A 19,125-nucleotide genomic window follows, 5' to 3' on the forward strand; every position below is an offset into this window, starting at 1 on the left:
CAAAAAATTTTGAGTTTAATTCTTGGTTGGATTTCACATACTTAGAAACACAACAGACAGGCTGTTCTAAATAGGACGATAATAAAAGTCCAAAATATGAGTCAATGTCAAAGTAAAAGAAAATATAAAACATGGAAAAAGATAATGTAATTGAAATACAAAAAATAGACTTCTAAGGTGAGGTTTTAGACTTTCTAAAATTTTGTTTACCGAGAGAGAGACTCACTTGCAAGAGAGTTTATTTATGCTTATTGAGGATTACGTCCATGGAAAGAAGAAGGCACACCATGAAAGATTACATGCTCGGAAACCAAGAATTAGGATATTGTAGTGTGAACTTAGTACATAAGAAAGAATATTGTGTTGGAGTAGATATGCTTGAGAATGCAATTTATAGAAAATAAGAAAGGGACGATTATAATGTCTATTTTGGAAGTGCGCAATATTTAGAAATGAAATATTTTGGTAATATTATTTATTTGGGAAGGGCACGTGTTTGACATGCACGTAACCAATATTAAAAGTAGATTGACATATTTAGATTGAAAAACAGAGATGAAATAGTCAAATTCGAGCCTACCCTCAAATAGTGTCGAGAATTGTTCTTTGAGTACTGAAAATCTTTTTGATAGCCTTAAAATACATTTTCATTTTCATTTCTAAAATTTAAAGCTTCAAAAATAGTGTAGATCAATGTATCTGTGAAAACTTGAAAATCTTGAAAATTGAAGATCCAAATATGTGTTACAAAATACACCATTTTCAAAACTTGAAATCCATTTTTTTCTCATGTCTATGCATCTTGTTGTCGAGATGATCAATTTGAGGATATTTGGGCATCAAAAGCGACCTCTTCCAGTGAAATATTTTATGTAGGCCCAAATTTGATTGTTTTTAGCGCCATATAAAGTTTTTCCTTATTTAAATATTAGTATGCATGCCTAACAATATTTAAACTAGTGGCATGCACCCGCATTGCAGGAGTTATTAAATATGTCATGCATTTAAATTTTTATTAATGATTTTTCTTAAGAAAAAAGACATTACAAAATATAAAATACATAGAATGAACTAAAAATTAAACTAAATTTTATAATAAATTAGCAATAATAGTTTCTCACAAATTTAGAGAGAAAGCGAAAGAGAGATAAAATAAAATTCACAAACAAACAACAATAATTAAAATGCTATTTGATTGAATAGTAGATATAAAATTGGTGAAATGAGTAAATTGTATGTGTTATTTTAAAAAACACATAAAAGTATAATACATCTAATTAAGTAACATAGAGAGGATATTATTATGATTATTCACTCAATTATAGGAATATTTATTACTTACAAACATAAAGGTATACTATAGAAATATTCTTATTAAATAGATTATTATATATTATCCAAAAAATTAGATGAATATTATTTCGTCAAAATTCAAGTAGTAATAACATAATTATTGTATTTCGGGCTTCTCAAATTATATTTAATATTACAAAAAAGTTTGCATAAGGTTGGAACCTTAAAATGTAGAACTAAGGATGTACCTCAAAAATCCATTGGAAAATGTTGTTTTCATGTTTGAAAAACCCTCTAATTGATCATCTCGACATAGAGATGTATGAATATGATTTTTTTTTTTTTTTGTGTTGGTGTCTCATAAATAGTGCAGCTTTGCAACATATTATCACGACCGTCTATTTTCAAGATTTTTTATATTTTAATAGATCTAGTTGATGCTACTTATTTTTTTAGTTTAAAATTTTATAATGAGAGATAAAGATATTGAAATGACTACGAATTTTTGCATCAAAATTACCTGTTATAATAAAATTTGGAGGTGTGCTTTCACTAGATTGTGTAAGGTTGCAAGCTTGTACTAACGATACCCTTAATTTAATAATACTTAGTGATTTACAATATTTTTATAATATCAAAGTATGGTTTTTATTATTCATATGCACATGCTCATCACAATTATTATTATTCATATGCAGGCCTTAAATAATCAAATTAACGTGCACCTCAAAATTACCTAAAAGAGGTTTTTTCGATGTTGAAAAATCCTCAAATCAATCACCTCGACACCAAGATGCATGGGCATGAGAAAAATAGATTTCAAGTCTTGGAAATAGTGCACCTCATTTATTATCCAGACTATCGGTTTTCAAGATTTTCAAGTGTTCATAGATCCGCACGATCTATTTTTAAAGTTTAAATATGTATAATTGGAATTGGAAATAAATTTTCTGCCCATCATAAAGATTTCTAATATTGAACAAATATTATAATCACATTTCTGATATTTATAACTTATAGTTAATTTAGTTATGAAGATTATAATAGTTATGATTATAATTAACATATGTAAAATGATTATTGTTATCATTTTAATTATATTGATCTAAAATTTATAGAATTTTAGTTATCGATAAATTTACGCCGTTTTCTTTAATTTATAATACAATATAATTAACTAATCTGGTAACTATTAACTGCAAAATACTAAGTAAATATTATTTATTATAAATAATAATTTTAATTAACAAAATCATCATTTTACAAAAAAATTGACTATTCACAATATCATACGAAGTGAATGAGATAATATGTAATTGTGTCTCTCTATTTATGCTTTGCAAGAGAATGGCAGAAATTTATTTCAGAAGAAATATCCTTGTACCCTTTATTTTATGTTTTCATATCTCAATAGACCCAAAGATTCAAAATATTTCTCCTAACCCTCTAACTAACTTTACCAACTTTTAACTATTTTTTTAACCCTAACAAATATAAAAATGACATGCTCATTATAAACTCTTCCTCTCTTTACGTCATATTCCCCCCAAATTTCTGTATATAATATTCACCCTCTTTATTTCTATAATGGGGGGAGAGAGAGTGAGAGACATAGGGGAAGAGAGAGTGGGAAAATAGCTAGAGAGAGAGATTTAGGAAAAAATCACGTGAAGAAAGAGAGAGGATGGTGTTTAGAGAGGATAAGTCTTTCTTATATTTGTTTAGAGCAAAAAATTGGGTTTAAAAGGGATAAAGTTAGCTTAAGATGTAAAAAGATATAAAATTTAGAATTTTTATGACCCAAGATATGTTTTGAAATATTGGGTCTATTGAGATATAAAACTTAAAATGGGGTGTATGGAAATATTTTTCTTTTATTTTATTACACATGAAATAGTAATCATTGAAATAAAGTTTAAATTGGAAAACCTTTAAATGAATCATCTCGGCTTCAACATTATGATGGTGAAAAAGACATTAGGATTTCAAGCACTAAAACTAATATTGCATGAAATTATCTAGACCATCCATTTTCGATACCATTTTTTTAGTTTTAAATTTTCGGCGTTGGTTAAAAACTGATTTTAAAGCCAACATGTAGATTCTCGATGCGAAAGTGCTTTCAGATGAGGATTATAATATGAGGCTTATTTTGTTTTCATAAAGCTTAGGCCTTCTAGAAACTTCATCCAAAAGTGAAATATTTATGTGATATTTAACGATAACTTATAAAATTGATATACTATAAATTAAGTTTCAACATTTTGGCCTTTCTCAGCTCAAGTTTTATTTAAGAGAAAGTATAGAATGAGACCATTTACCTTTGCTACAAGGTAAGACATTAATCTTTACAATTGGATGTGAAATTGGGTGGCTGCAATTATTCCATTAACCAAGCTCAAACTTCAAAAGAAATTTTATCGAACTTTGTAGCACATCCATGCTATCAAACATCACATCGGATGGTTGTAAGTAAATGTGATCACCTTGTATCAAAGGTAAATGGTCACATTGTATACAATCTCTTTATTTAAAACCTCTGTGTATTTTGTTTTGTGTTTATCTTTTAAAAGGTAAAAATCTTCATCCAATTTCAAGTATTCATTGTTTCCATTTTTTTGTGATTTTCCATACACTTTTGATTTTTAATTATTTCATTTTTTTGCATGTTTTCAAGAATTTATCTAAAAATAGTAACTTAAAAAATTTCCCTAATATTAGCCATGCTGAGAAATTCCAAACAATGTACTGCATTGATAAATTAGGGCTATAGGAGCCACAAATAAAGTTAAAAATACTATAACATATGAACAATGTCTCTTTTTCTCTCTTTCTCTCGAACACCCTAGGGACCTACACTACAACTCAATGTGATGCCTTCTGATAATGCCCCTTCATTGTCTCTAAAAGACCAATGGCACTTGCCCTTCTATTATGTTTGCAAAGAGAGCTATCAATTGAAAATATATATTTCTTTCACCTCTTTGTCTGAAAATTCGTTGGTAGGTTTCCGCTATGGGAAAGAGAGACAAAGCGATAAGAGAGACAATAATGGAGAGAGAGAGAGAGCACCTAAAATGCAAAAATTTAAAAAAGCAACGAGTGATATCCCGTGAACAATTCAAGAGGGGCGGTAAAATTATTATAGGTGACCAGAATTTTACTTCTTTCAAGATAGTGGTATCATGGTCTCTCTTAAGTTTGTAAGTGGTTGGTATCATCGGTTTGAATTTTGAAAACCCTTGATAATGTGAGTGGACCTTTTCTTACCTAGTAAGGGGTGATTTTATAAGGGCACCCCTTTTGGAAAGAGGTCGTTGTCAGTACACAACATTTTAAATGATGTAGTTAGCAAATAATGATCTTTGTGATTTACTTAGTTATTTTCGTAGCATTCCGATATATATTTTACATTTTATATTTCTTTAATTCTCTTATCTCTAGAACTTTTTCCTCCCATGTATTCCTATGTCATAAAATTAATTTTATTTAAATATGTCTCTTTATATTTCTTTAATTCTATGTCTCTATAACATGTTCCTCTCTTGCTTATCTCTCTCTATGTAATTTACTTTCCTATTTTGTTCCCAAAATGTTTCTCATATTTCAGTTTTCTTAAATTTTGCTCTTCCTCTCGCTAGCTGTCCTATGGATTCATTTTCGATATTTTTTTCTTTCTCTCTCACCATTTTTATCTCATGTGTTCCTCTCTAGATAATTTCTCTCTCTTTCTAATTTATTTTTCAATCTAAAATATGCAAAAATTTAATTTGAATCTATCTCTTTATCTTGGCTTAATTCTATCTCTCTTTCACATGCACATCTCTAGTGTATCTCTCGTTTTATTTTACTTCCCTATTTTTTTCCTAAAATCTCTCTCATATTTTTCTTTCTTTAAATTTCCCTCATATTCGTCAAGTTGACAAATGATAATATTAAATGCATTCAAATGTTCAGATACATTTGCATCCTCCTTCATTCTCGAGAAATACAATTTTCTTTGTAATACAATTCTACTTGTGAGAGACTTTGTTTGATACAAACTTTACAATATTTCCCACAAATCTTTTACTCACTTTTCCCCAATAATATTAATCAACACTTCATTTGCCAAACACAATCAAATAGTGACTCGTATTGGAAAGTGAAGTTACAGGACTAAGCCTCTTACTATGTCACTAACCCAATGAGCCCCCTAAAAGTGATCAAGGGAGAGAAGAAAATGATAGAGAGAGACAGATGAAAGCTTCTTACAATCCGAACATCGTGTGACTCAGTGGTTAGCTAGTGAAAGGATTAGAACTCTAAAGGAAGCCGACTCAGAATGACCCCAACCCAAGAGACAGAGTGGACGAGAATCAGTATCTCTTATGACGTGACTACACTGTATGAGCTGATGGATAGAGTAGCAATCCAAGAGTTAGAACCCTAGGGCACTATCTCAGGAAGACCCTGAATCAGGTGCTTAAGGGTGAAAGAACAAATGAGTAGAAGAGAGACTAATGAAATGATACGAACAAAACAAAAATTAAATGAACAAAAGATCAGAACATGACTTTGGGGGACAAGAAAGTGTTTAAGAAAGGGGTGAATGGGGTCAAGGAATGATGGACTATGATGCTGTTCCGAGACTCACAAAGAAATGAGAGAATGACAAGGGCAGATATGATAGAGATAGGGAGAGGGGCAAATAGGGTAGGGAGATTAGAGAGGGGTGGATAGGGTAGAGATAGGGTAAGGAGCGGGTAGGTTAGAGACGGAGAGAGGGGCGGATACGGTAGAGAGGGAGAGAGGGCCGATAGGGAAGAGAGGTGAGAGAGGGACGGATAGGGTTGTGAGGGAGAGAGGGGCAGATAGGGTAGAGAGGTGAAAGAGGGGTGGATATGGGACAAAGGGGTAGATAGAGAGTGATAAGAGGGGCAGATAGGGTAGAGAGGTGAGAGAAGGTGGATAAGGTAGAGAGGGCGAGAGGGACATGAGAGAAAGAGAGAGGGAGGGAAGCCGAGCCCACCCTAGGTGAGGGTTCGGACTTGAGCAAGAGAAAGGGAGAGAGAGGGAAAGAGACAGGGGGAGGGTGAGGCCTCGGACCTGTCTCGGGTTCGATCAGAGAGAGAGAGAGAGAGAAGAGAGGAGAAGAGAGAGAAAAAGAAGAGTGAGGAGGGGAAGAAGATAGATAGAAAGAGAGAAAGAAGAAAGAGAAGAGAAAAGAAAGAGAAAGAGAGGGAAGCGAGAGGGAGAGAAGGGAGAGAGGAGAGAGAGTTGATCTAGACTAGGCTTGAGCCTAGGTGCACCTTCATTGGTCAATTTGCATGCACATGAGGGAGAGAGATTTAAGCCTTAGGTCAAGGTTTAGGGGCCTAACATAGTTTGGTTGGGTTGAGGTATGTTATATAGAAACTAGGGTGTATGGGATTAGGTAAGGCATACGATTACTAAAATGCGTAGGATGTTATGGTTTATGGGAAACTGTGGATTATGGTGTAGGGTCGGGTGTAAACTAGCTAAGGTAGGGTATGGTGTCTTGGATACTATGCTGTATGGTGTAGGGTAGAGTGTAAGCTAGCTAAGGGAGGGTGTAAGGTATGTGCAGTTGGATTGGAAGCTAGGGGTTCAAAGGTGTTTGGCAGCTAGGAATTCTAGGGTGTATGGAATTGGTGGTTGGAAAGCCTAAGGGAATTAGAATTTTGGGGTTCTATGGAGTGCGGGGTTCCTTAGGGTATTTTCTCTCTCTAAAATGTTTTTCTCCCCTCCCATTTTGAGCCTTGAACTTGAAAGCAAAGCAAAAGAATAAGCAAAAATTCAAGAATTCACTCCCAGAGTTAAAGAAGAAATCAAGTGTCTACTTTACAAAACCATCCCTCCATGAGGTGCCTTTTGTTGTTGCTAGGATTCGAGAGCTATTTCGAATGCTTCCGGTGCTAATTTAGGCGATAAAATGTCGTAGAATCAATGCTTAAACTATTGCGCACGTTTTGATACCCTTTGATCGTCTTGGAATAGATTTTAAGGAAGAATAAAAACTCCGACCAAGTCCATAAACTTTGTGATTCTTTGAGCACCAATCTGATACGATCCATGACGTTCCAAGCCTTCATTTTGATCACAAATTGAATAAGATACTATCACGATCATTTTATGATAAATTTCATCCATTTTGGTCTCCGCTTGAGCACGTTTCAGTTTTGGGAAATGGCCAAAAAATGAGATTCCAGCAACCAAAAAAGTATGTCAGCTTTGTCCTCAAAATTTGGTGTCATCCCTCCGATCGTACATAAAAATTACATAAAATTGTAGCTCTTCGAAGCACGGTCGGAACAGACACATAGTTGCGTCAATCCGACATCAGGATCTTGAACTATGTCCTCTCAAAGAATTCGATGTTCTTCTTTTTTAAAATCTGAATTTTCATGTTTTAAGCCCATCTTCTTTATAGAAATTCACTCGTTTCATTCCTCCCCACAAATAATGTTAAATGGCCCCCCATGTGTTATGGTAGTCCCACATATTTTAGAAATAATAAAATTTGATTTTTAGATTTTTCAAACCTCTTAATTCATTTAAAACTTAAAAACATAAATTTCAATTGATTAAGAAATCCAAATGAAAAAAATTAAAATATCAAAAGATTAACAAAAATTCAAATAAACATTCTGAAAATCAAATAACATAAAATTAATAAAATTAAATTCATTTTGATGTGAATCTGATCCGAATAGGTCTAGGATTTTATCAACGCAAAAGAGCACTCCATCTTCAGCTGTGGACGACGATTCACACTATTCTTCCCAAACTGACCCAGCAGTTCCCATGGCACACAGTCCATTGTAGGCGCTCATGATTGGACAACCAAAGTCAGCTAATAGACTAGTGCACACAATCCCAATCTATAGATTTTTAGGTTCTCCCTTAGAGACAAAACCATGGCCTCGATACCATGATGCACATGTACACGCTTCATCCTCAATGGTGGATCACTATCTCAATACAACTATTTATGTACATCTTGTGTGATGAAACAACAATGAGGTTTTATCCCTGTCTCTTAAGGCTGTTCATTATACACAAAGGTCACACCATCCCTCAGCTCTCATCCGATCAGACTCCAACCTCATTAAGGGCTAGCCCTCTAAATTCTTCTCGGTTTTATCTCTATGCACAGTTACTTTGGGTCTTTCCATCTCGACTGGCTTAGCACATCGAGCCTTGTCCGAGTATCGGCAAATCGTATTTGCCTAGTATGGTTCACACGATGACCACACTCCCACTGCGCTTATGTTTCACTATATACTATGCTTATACAAGCTCGCATAAATGCTTTAAAGGCCAGATAAACCCAAGAATGCTAACAAAGAAGCGTAATAGTGAGCTTTCTCAATCCTCCATGCAAGTATATTGGTCCCCTTCATCCCATAGTAGTTGTATCCTTTGAACCAAAGTCTAGGATCGAAACTGATACATTTTCGTCCCATTTAAACCTCGAATTCTCCTCATTCATTTTAGTTGGTTCTATGCCCTATTTTAAGTTGACTCTAAAATGTATATTAGATGAGGACTTTATTATGTGGTGGTAAGGATTTGCTTCTTCGAGATTATATTGAAATTGGACACTCTTGCCCTATCAAGAGTGAGTGATAGCCAAAGGATTCACTTATACCGTTGCAGTTTTCACAGGGTTGTTATTGTGAAATCGGTTTCCATTGGATACTTTAAGATCATACGCATTTTTTTACTTTAGTCTTTGTTTTGTTTTACTTGTTTCATCAGCATTCTAGGAAACTCGAATTATAAGGGCATAGTTATTGTTGAAGACTATTATATTTTGTGGACATTGGGAGTTTTTTCAAGGTGAACTGAAATACTTTATAAGTATATTGTAAAATTTTTACTCTACATACCTTGTGTGATTCCCTCATACTCTATTTCAGAACTACAAGAAAATCTTTGTGCCAAGACCTTTAATGGCCACAACTCTAACAGCTAAAGCATCCTAAAGAACTTTCATGGTTCCTTCCATGTCAACTAACCATGCAACCAATACCAAGTAACTTGACTAGCAAGTTGGTTTACTAACATGGACTGGTTGTGTTTCAGTTGGTCGCATGGATCCTAACCATCCATTGGCCGCTTGGGAATAGTGATAGACCAGTTGGTTAGGTTTCCCCTACAATTAGACTTTGGGAGCCAACTGGACCAGCCATTTGTATTGTTGGCCAATAAGGCTACTGAAATGGATGGGCTTAACCTAGTTGAGCTTACGATTTGGTGACTGGAATTTCGATTTGATGACCTAGGCTTTTGTGTAGATCATGTTTTATTACGTGTCCTTAGTATGAAAGCTAATGAATAGAGCCAGATCCCCTACCACATGCTTTATTCAATGGTAGTTAACCCTTGGGCTTAACTCAGTTAAAGTATGTTGGCTCAAGGTTATCAACTGTTCATATATATGACCTACTTAACCATGCCGACTTGGTTGAACGAAAATTCCTGTATCATGGGTAACTGCTCCTAGTCTAATCCCGTAACTATTCAGGGTGTTTCTAGGCATGTAAAGTTGGTCGTTCCAGATCCTAAAGGGTGGTGATAGGGACTACTAATTTGGAGACAAAGATTTCTAGCGATGGTTCCATGTGGACGAGGACTAGGCTCACCCACAGGCACTCTAGGGTGAGGGATGTGGTGCATCTAGAACTGGTGCCTCAATGCCCTTGACCTAGGTTTGCATGAGATTGTGGACTTGGAATCTAGGTTGGATCTCACCCTAGCTTGATCTTATGACATGATGCTACATGGTTTACCATAACTAAGAAATATTCACCCGAAGTTGCTATAGGTAGGATTCAAGGTGGGGCCCTAACTACAAACAAGCTCAAATGTAGTTAGGTTTTTACACACCCACGTAGGTCCTAGGGCTCCCATTTGGGCATCGCTAACAGTTCGTCATAATTACAATGCTTTTTGAACAACAAATACAAGAGGCGTGCTCCTCATTAAAGCTGCGCAAGTCCCAACTTTCCTCTTAATTTTAATGCTGAGTTTCGGGCGTTTGAAAATTTTGAAGTGATTTCTTAGCAGGGGTGCACAAAGCAGTGTGAAATAAATAGTGTGAACAAAGCAAGAAAAGTAAAACTTCAAAACTTCAAAGAAAATAACTACCATAGAAGAAAAGTTGAGGTATGTTTAGTTTCTTTGGAATGGTTTCAGCAGCAAAAAGTAAATATCTATTTTCTAATGGCATTACCATCGATTTTCTAAGGGCATTACCATCAAAGTCGAAATAATTTTTAGCAAGTTTAACCTCGAGCTAGGGTTATAACTGAAAGTAGACCAATTTCATCCAAAGGTCTATATTAAATCAACGATCTTGAAATTTTCATATTTCTCAAGAATATATGGAATTTCACCTACTTAAAACACGTTTATCACCAAAATTGGGCAATAGTGCACCATCCCAGGCCCATTGGGTTGCACGAGAAACAACCTTACCCAATGCACAGTGTGGCGCACAGTTGTGCGTAGTATGGGCCCTGTCGCATGGCATTTGACCTTGGTGCAAGATTATTTTGGCCTTTTGCCCATTGGATCCTTCTGAGGTTTCTTACTCTTTCACAGTGCATCCAATTTCAGTGATTCTTGGAACGTTGGAAAGATCTTTATGTCCACTAGAGCTTGGGATAGGTTTTGGAATGTTTTGGGACAAATAAGTTGGGTCTCGATTTACTAGGACTTATTAGAGTTTGTGTGGTCTTTAGGATTCAAAATCAAGGTTTCTAGGAATCCCCTTAGCTAAAATTTTGAGGGGATTTTCTCTAGGTTGCAATGAATTATAGGTAGAAATTTTTAATTTAATATATCACTTTGGAATACAATGCAACCTCGACTACAGCTAAAATCGTTTTTCTAACTTTAGAGTATTGCACCATATTCCCCAGTAGAGGGAATTGTTTCAATAGTTTTGGATGCATATGGATCAAGAATAGCTACACATGGCAGAGATTTTACCATTTGTGTTGATTTTTTGGATTTCGAAACTCATTTGATCAGTCAATTCAGGTAAATTTTTTTCGAAGTCTTAAACTTAATAACTTTTATCATGGGCCGAATTATGATAATAATTAGAAACATAATTTACTTATCCTAAAAATATAAGAATATACTTTTTTATCAATGATCTTATATGGAATTTGTCATCAAAACTATTAGCTTTTTCAATAGGATATGTAGTTCCTTCTTCAAGACTTGATCTTCTTAGATGAAGCAACTGAAGCATTAGTCTTTACATTATAGAATATAATAATATATTTCCAATGTTGATCACTGGAATTTGATAATATCAAACAGCATCAATATAAACCATAATAAAATCCTTGTATTTCGGAAAGATATCATTCATAATATTTTAAATTTCCGATAGAGAAATTATTTAATTCAAATGGCATAACACTCCATTCCTACCGCCCCAAAAGGATTGTAGAGGCAATCTTATATCTATCTGATTCTTGAATCTGTATTTGCCAAATTTCGGATTTCATATCAAACTTAAGGAAAATTTTGTGTTATGTATTCTCGAGATAAGAGCCTGAATTTTAGGTATGGGATGTCATATCAATTTTTGTACTTTTTTTATGGTTTATAAATTACTAGTCTTGGTACTCCTCTCTCGTTCAATTGTATTTTCTACATAAAATGTTGCAAGATTCCATGGTGATACAGTTTTCCTAATTAAAAATTTTCTTTCGAAGATCTTCTATTTCTTTTTTGCAAATTTCTAAGTATCACTGACTAATATGTATAGATATTGATTTAATAGGAATTTTTCTTGGGAAAAGCCTTCAATATATGCAATTCTATTGTCTGCAGCTTTTTATACCACAAAGCACTAAGAAGAACAAAATATATTTATTGTACTAAATTTTATTTCAGCTCCTGTTTTTTATGTTAGAGCAATTTGTTTGATCTCAATTTTTAAACATACACTCTTTTCAATCTTATGACAATCACAAAAAAGGACAAGCTATTTTTTGTGAGATGCTTAAATCTAAGCACAAGAAGGTTTTCATTTGTTTCCTAACTTTTATAGATTGTTTTATTATCATTAGATCTACAATGTTCAAAAAGAAATAATTAATTTTTTTTTTTATAGAGGCCTTGATCTTGAAACTCACTAATCGACGGTTTAAGAAAGTCACATAACTGCCATAAATATGATTTTCTAAAAGCCTAGTTTCATTATACGACAATGAGATGCTGAAATTACTCCCTTAGGTAAAATCCAATCGAGGAACATTTCTAGGACCCCTAATTTTGGAATGTAACCTCTTCAATCTATTTGCTAAAAAAAACAACAGGATTGCCAAGTCACATTCTCCATGGGGAATAAACAAATAATGGCTCATGCTTGAATATAAACCGTCCAATTTTGTAATCGTAAGATTTATGTGTAAAACTCAAAATTAAATTATTCCTTTTATCAAAATTGTCAGGTAACCTTTAGGTATTTCACAAAATTTTGGGTCATTAAAGTTTTCTCAAGGTTTCTTCCAGAAGGAGTAGGTGGACAATGTAGCCCCATGAAAGCATAGTATAGGTGTTATATATAAATATATATCAAACTAAAAGGATAATAACGGAGCAAAAAGAAGGACAATCCTTCTAGGATATGTTTTGGGAAAGCCAGGAAACAACAACACCAGTAATGCACTTTTCATCATTAGCAATAGATCTCCAGTAACGTACAACATGTTGCTAAGATGTGCTACTCCCCAGTCATTTCTAGTGCCTCACAGATGCTATTACTTGGTTGTTTTTTTCCTAGAAGTAGCCCTTCAGAGTAGATCTGTTTTCAAGGTTGTTTCCACATCATTTCAAGCTCGACATGTCCCACCGTGCACTCTAAATGGTTTATCACCAAATCGAGGAAGATCTTAGATGAAATCCCCTCTAATTTATAATTTCAATTATAGATGACACCAGTTCAGCCTCACATCATCCCTTTCTTGATCTATCCGCTATATCGGCTTATGATCATGTAAAACCAAAGGAAAAAAAACTCATGAAAACACAAAGAAACATAACGATAAGTTTAAAAAGTCTTTTAAGGAAAATTACGCATATATCAAAAGAAAAAAAAAAAAGAAACAACTTACTTGGCAAGGCAGACCCCCAAGCTTGGCTCCCATAGTTGGTGACTTAGATTAGACGTAGTAGTCAAGTTGTCTTTCTCCTCAACACTTGAATTTCTCTCATCCCAGAGAATTTATTGGTCTTCAAAAGGATTTGATCTTAATGTGCAATTGACCAATAGCTTAAGGTTTACATTTATTGGTTTATGGAGCTTCAAAAGGCTGCTAAATTTGTAGGGTTTAAAGGCTTAAGGATTCGAGGGCTTTGTGGGCATAGAGGGTCTCTTTTGAGAAATTTGGGGCTTTTAGGGTTCCTCCCATATATTCAGAATCACATTGTAGAAGTGTTTTATAGGCAGCTATTCGAGTCCAAAATAAATAACCCATATTTCAAAGGTTTCCGAAGCTGATAGGCTTCGCAACACGGACCATGCCGCTTCTATTTTTGTGGACTTTCGAGTGACTTTCATAAACTTTCAGAATATTGGTTACGCATTTATGAGTCGCTAGAGTTACCTATAAGTACCCTTCTCTAATGAAATTCAAACCAGATGAACAAATGAGGATGAAACCCCAAAGCCCTAGAATTCTAATCTCAAACCCCCTTTCCCTTCTAAACTCTAGGAACCCTAAGCCTTCATAACCTAGAATTCTAGCAGCCATTGGAGATCTAGAAACCAATAAATTTAGCCCTAGGATAACTCGTAGATCAAATCCTTTTGAGGACCAAGAAGTTTTGTGATTCAAATGAAATTCCTAGGTTGAGGAAAAGATCCCTGAGGGCATGGATTTCCAAGTAAGTTGTTTTTTCTCTCGTTTATTATCCTCAAAACCTTTTTTAAACCTGTAATCCTATTTCTTTGTCTCAAAACTCTTTTTTCAACCTCCACGAGTCTCTTTTTCTCAATTTTATGTAATCCTGACGAACACGACCGATGGAACATAAAAGGGAAGCCATGATGTTGAATTGTTATGATCCATAATTCCCAAGTGTTTCAAATATTAATGAAGATAACACAAAGATTAATGAGATGTGAAAACATTATGTTAAATTTTTTTTCTTGGCTTGCTTATAAAATAGGATGCTGTCCAATAAAATTTATACATGAATGCTAGGGATAAATACATCTGAATGGTTGCTTTGTTAAGAAGAAACAATGCTCTAAAAGTTCATTGGGGGTTCAAATTTCTTGTGGGAATATGTAAACTCTTTGATTTGATGATTGTTTGATATTCATTGAAATGTTGCTCACCTGAATCTCTATACATCGTAGTTAAAAGAATGGATATGGTGCTCCTTGGCAAACTATTCATAGAACTATGGTTCAATAAATTTTAATTAGAGTGTGGTTTGCACATGTTGCAAATGACATATAATTTTGGTGTCGAAAATCCTAAGATGGTGATAAAACTTATTTTCATGTCTAATTATAAATTTTTATACTAAAAAAAATGTTCAAATCAAGCAAATTTATAAATAAAAGAAAACCTTTAAGATTGATTGTCCAGATAATATATTGCATGGTGTATTATTTTTAGGACTTAAAATCTCTCTTTTTCTCAGTATCCATACATGTCGATAACAAGATGGTGCACCTTAATTCTAGATTTTAAGTTGTCAACCTTATATAAACTTTTCCCCTTAATTATGTGGGTACATTGCTTTGTTTTACTATTCTGTTTCATCAAATACTCAATGAACAACTAAAAATGCATTATGCAAAAAAGATGTCATTTTCAATGAGTTTTGGGGAATTTGTATTTTTATGGTTGAATGGTAGGAGCACATGTGTTTCACATTTCAAAACACATAGGAATACTTGTGACAAAGATAAAGACAAACCTTGCAATATAGTCAACTTGCAAGACCCATTTCTTTTTCTAAAATGTGCATGTATACCTACTAAAATATGCTTTTACCCTTGACTCCATCCCTGGTTTCACTTAATGAACTCAGCTTTTTGCATCCCTGGTTTCACATTCTTGTTCTCTCTCATTTTTATTCAAAGGGAAGAATTGTTCATTTTAGCCTACGTAATGGTTTGAGTTGTTCATTTCTTTGGTCTAAAACCGCATCAGCAAGGAGAAAATGGGGCTAGCAAACCTTCAAATCAAGAAAATAAAGCAGAAAAAAATCAAGCAAGTAACCTACTCAAAGAGAGAAAATGTCTCCACAGTGAGGCCTATGAGCACTTCATTGTCCATGACAGGGATAATGCTCTCATAATGTCTAGGGTAAAAAAGATCAACATATTCCAAAGCTAACAATTCTCAAATTCCAGCCACCTAAAGTAAATAATTTCAGCCAATCCAACTAAAAATCAAAACAAAACAACAAGAAATTACTTGCCATGGACTAGGTTGGGAATTTAGAAAATGTTTTACACACTAGGGATTGGTTAGGGGAAGACTTTGGCCAGCAAGTCTTTATCACTCTAAGCCTTTCTCACACTAGGTTTCTTAATTTTCCAGTTTCTTTTCAAATGGAGAGGTAAGAAATATTTATACATCTCCCATGAAACATGGTTGCAAAATCAAAGAGAGATGATACACAAGTGGAAAATTTACTTTCTTTCTCGTCGTTACCCAAAAGGGTAAGTTCGTTATGTTCATTTTGGTGAAAATGTCACCAAGTACCAATGGAATGCTTGGGTTTCTCTATGCCCATCAAGTTCACCGCCAATTTCACCAGATTTCCACTTGTTTGTGGCTATTTTGACCCTGTAAAATTGTAGAGCACCACTTCCATTTCATTCTGCAACAAATGTAACCCAAAACTACAATAATTGAGAGGATTGTGAGTATTTTTGTAAATTTGTACCAATAACTTCATAAACATCTCGAATCCATCCAATTCTCTTATTTTGTTGGGATCTTACTTGGTTTTTCTTACTTTGGCTTCATGAAGTTGAGAACATCATTCCAGGAGCATTTTGCATCAAATTTGGATGAAAATCGCCAAAGATTGGGGGAGCGTTTTGTTGGCCCTTTATCCAAAATTCAGAAACCTCCGTCTTTTTGACATTGTGATGCTTTAATTTGATCCAAATCTTGTTATAGACCCATCGACGAATTATACTGATGTTTAGGGCTTTGAGGAATGACCAACTAAAAATTGGATCCAGTTTGTGTAGACTATAGCTCATGAGCAACATTTTGATCATTAACTAATGTATTCAATTTGGTATTGATCCATGAAATGAACCCCTTTGATTTGTACAAAACTTGAAAGTTGGGTGAACTTGATATGTTGCTGGGTTTTCCTTTTCCACTTCAAGACCATGGCCGCCATTTGGGCCCATGCTTCAAAAACTGGTGGATAAAACATATTTGCCTTGAGTAAGCTACTCATCTGCTTCTTTTGTTCTCTATCATCTTAATTTGAAGCTCACCCCATTTTCTGCTTGCTAACACAGATTAGACGAATTATATGAGCAGCTCCAACCATTTTAAAGGCTAAAATGCACGGTGCTTCTCTTTGAGTAAAGTTTAGAGAGAATTAGAGAGCAAAAAAAAGGATTCAAAAGGTTGAGCTCATGAAGAGGTCTTGCAGGCATGGTTGACAAATATAGCGAGCATAATCGAGTGTAGCAGGAAATTTGCATAGTTATGCATGCAAATTTTAGTGACGGAAATGGGAGGTGCAAGTCAAGTGTATTGCATGTTTGTCTTTGTATTTGTTTTTAAACTTCAACTGGATGGGCTACTTCCACTCAACTGTAGCAACAAAAATGCCTCTAAAAACACTTAAAATGATGTCTACTTTTCATAATGCATTTTTATTTGGCCATTGAGTGACATATTGGTTGCTCAAAAATGTGTCAGGAAAGATTTACAATGCCATGACTCCAAATTGAAACCAAGGAATTAATACATTTTGGGGCCCACTTTACCTTAAATTCATGTATTAGAAATAAAATGTTTTGTACATAAAATTGGGGTTCGTGAGGAGCCTTAGGAATTGTTACTATTTACATTAGTCTTTATATGGGTCGTGAAGCATATACAAATCCTTTGGAAAGAACATATATAATAATAACAATAAACTCCAATACCAATAAGTTTTTCACGCCTGCATATGCAACTGGGGTACTACCTGAGCTCTACTCCCCCCTATGATCTAGGTATCAAGTGAGTATATGATCAACAACTTTCTCTCTGTAAATATCCTCACATGGAATTATATCAGGGCTTATCTTCTTTAGTAGGTATCTTAAAAAAATAACAGGGTACAGAGTTCATCACTCCCTCTCTTCTATTCTCTCTTTCTCTTAATCATGTAGAAGAAATATTGGACTTGTGAAAATCAAAATGATCAATCCGTTTTCCACAGAATCAAAGGAGTTTAAATATACTTCCAGGGAGTAGAAACCATGATGTCACCCAAATCTTTGACTAAAACCTTTGCTCTCATAAAGTGGTTCGATGGGATAAGTATCCTTTCGAATTTGAATTCAAAATATTTTCTAATGGTTTCAATGATGAGCGTTCATCAAGTTTAGACTCAAAACATCCAATTATTCAAACTTAAACCTGATGCCCATTGATTGTTGTGATATTGTTTGAAAAAAAAAGGGTGAGTGGTTATTTGGACTTGTCATCAGCCAAGCTTGCCAATTATTCTAGCCGGTCTAAATCTAAATAATGCCACTCTCTCATGAAAAATCCTTTGGATCTAAGACTTTTCATGGGAAAGTGAATTCAAAGGTGAACCCTATGGTCTAAGTGTCATCTTAAATGGATCAATAATGTGAGATCCATGGCTCACCCAAATTCGATCAATTTTTTCTGCAAATTGTTACAGCAGATTTGGCCATTGTAGATGCAACCGTATTTTACTCATGGCTAGACCCTATAAGTTTGATAATCTTTTTGAAGGGCTCATGATGCATAAATTTAAAAAATTTGAGACGAAATTACTATGTCTATTTTGGAGATATTTTGGACAGGCTGTAAAGCCTTAGTAGAATTTTATGATTTCTATTGCAAGGCTAGCCTCTTTCCTATGGAAGCCCAATAAGGTGTGATCCTCTTGTTGTTGATGTGACTTCATGATAGGAATCTAGTGCTCCAAGCCTCATGTAAAAAACTTCTTATAAAATGCGAGAAGTACCAATTTTAGTGACTAGAGATCATCTTGGCTGCAGAATATACATTTGGCAAATGACAAATGCGTGTCTTGGCTATTGATGGATTTAGATAAGAGTTTAGTCTTCTCCAAACAACTTGAAACTTCCGGGAGAAGGTTATCATGCCTCACATATCAGGTTTCAAAAGTTTCAGATCAATTTCCCAAATATCATGATGAGGCTGGCGATCAAGGAATATCTTGGTGACCGATAAATTGAATGCGATCTAATTTATATAAATTTTGGACCAGAGAATATGAGGCCTCGTTGACCATATATGCAAAGTTCCACATTATTTTGATATGATTTGATAATTTCTAAAAACGTCCAGCTGTTACACTCCTCTTTGGCAGTGGATGAATTAGAAAAAACATTAGCCGTATCCAAACTCCTCTAATAGCGTGTGGCAAACCATGTACAGGCCATTTAAAATATATGTCCCAAAGTTTGGTCTTAAATAGAGATGGAATTGTTAGCCTTTATAATCGGTTGGTTGCCAAGATGCATATAGTGGCTGACTATCGATGCTTTCAAGGTCTATAAGTTCCCTGTGTGGTAGGTCCTGGCTTTGGTACAATCTG

This window comes from Amborella trichopoda, chromosome 12 (genome assembly GCF_054954075.1).
Source record: "Amborella trichopoda isolate Santa Cruz 75 chromosome 12, AtrichopodaSantaCruz75HAP2 v2.0, whole genome shotgun sequence".
Taxonomy (NCBI): Eukaryota; Viridiplantae; Streptophyta; class Magnoliopsida; order Amborellales; family Amborellaceae; genus Amborella; species Amborella trichopoda.